At 34.6% G+C, this 1672-nt stretch overlaps 1 pseudogene; it reads right to left on the bottom strand.

The window, feature by feature from the left end:
• Positions 1 to 649: 649 nt before the first annotated feature.
• Positions 650 to 787, bottom strand: LOC145267283 (U2 spliceosomal RNA; annotated as a pseudogene).
• Positions 788 to 1672: the final 885 nt, after the last annotated feature.

Raw genomic sequence — 1672 nt, 5'->3', positions numbered from 1 at the left:
CACACACACACATATATATATATGCGTGTGAGTGTGTACGTGTGTTTGTGTGTGAGTGATAGAGATGAAACAGAATAAAGCAATTTTATGTTAATAAACAAGTATACGGTAGGATAGAGAACTGGCTGTATAAGCTTAATGGGGCAGCATTATTATCGACTTGCACTTACATATTTATTCAAAAGAGAAAAAAGATTTTGTCAGATCAAGAATTAAAAGTAATAGTAGTAGTAGTAGTAGTAGTAGTAGTAGTAGTAGTTCTAGCTGTAAACAAGATAATTTTAAATAAATAAAAATGGCTTGTATTATTATTTTTATAATAATAATAATAATAATAATAATAATAATAATAATAATAATAATAATGACAACAATTATAGTAATACTGATAATAAAAAAAATAATAATAATACTGATAATAATAATGATTATAATAGCAATTATGATAATAATAATAAGAATATTACTAAACTAAAATGACCGTAAAATCGGATGAAATTACTTAAATAAATAAAAAGTAAATGATTTAGAATGACTTTAATCAAGTAAAGGATGAATTGAATGACATTAAGAATGACTTGAATGCTAAAAAATACAACTGAAATCCTTCAAAAACAACTTGAATGATCTGGAGACTGACTGGTTGTAAAGTGGGTGGTCATGTTACATTAAATTAATACAGAAAAGTGATCCACCACTTGATATCACAAAGTTACAATCATAAGTACAGCATGTAGTAAGAACAAATACTACACTTTGATCTTAGCCAAAAGGCCAAGAAAAGGGTATTTATTTGCTCCCCCATCGAGCAAAGCATTAGCATTAGCAATGCCGATTTTTAATGTGAGGAGTGAAGGGGAAATGGCGACCAACTCCCCGGGGAGTAGGGGAGCTGGATAGTGACAATTGGTATGAAGGCTTGTCCCTACATTGACCAAGGTCTTATAAGTGGTGTTTCCCCCAAATATGGTATTTGCTTGCAGTACCTGCCGGAAAAGATACTACACTTTGAGATATTACATTTTTATTTACAGGAAAAAATAAAATAGGGAAAATGAACAAAAAAAACTTAGACACAAGGCCAACTCAAAAAGAAGGGGGATGGTGAGGTTAGTTGATCTCGTCGCTATTGGAAATTTTAAATGATTTTTCTCTCGGCCTGCATCTTTATTCATGATTACCCTTTTAAATTTGTATCTATGTGTGTGTGGTGGGAGGGGATGGGGCTTCCTACTTAAACCACATTTTAATTTTATGTTTTTTAAACAAGATAACAATATTAAAAAAAATTCATTTGTGTCAAGGGAGATGAGGGAACGAAAATACCCCGGTAAGTAAGGTCCTCCAAACGGTATCTGAAATGCTAGATCACCCGTTTCACTCTGGTTTGTAAAGGTACCAGGGTTTCGCGAGCAGCCTCTAAATGGAGGGCCTATGGATTTTGTCCTAAATAGGATAGAAAAGAAAAGTTTAACGGTGGGGTTGAATTTCGAGAGGAGGGGGAGGGGACAGAGGAAAAGTTGTTGTTTTCGGAGGTTGGGGGTTTTGGAGGCTTTGTAATAAGGGAAACAAGAGTTATTCGGCTGGCCGAGAGGCTGAAGGAAGTAGAATTGGAAAGGGGCGGGAATCCGACAGAAACCCTAGAACCTAGCACTCCACACCTAGGTGGGGA

The sequence above is a fragment of the Euprymna scolopes genome, chromosome 42 (genome assembly GCF_053919585.1).
Source record: "Euprymna scolopes isolate OS-2025 chromosome 42, ASM5391958v1, whole genome shotgun sequence".
Classification (NCBI taxonomy): domain Eukaryota; kingdom Metazoa; phylum Mollusca; class Cephalopoda; order Sepiida; family Sepiolidae; genus Euprymna; species Euprymna scolopes.
Note: the sequence above shows the minus strand (reverse complement) of the source record. Positions and strands in the feature narration are given on the sequence as shown.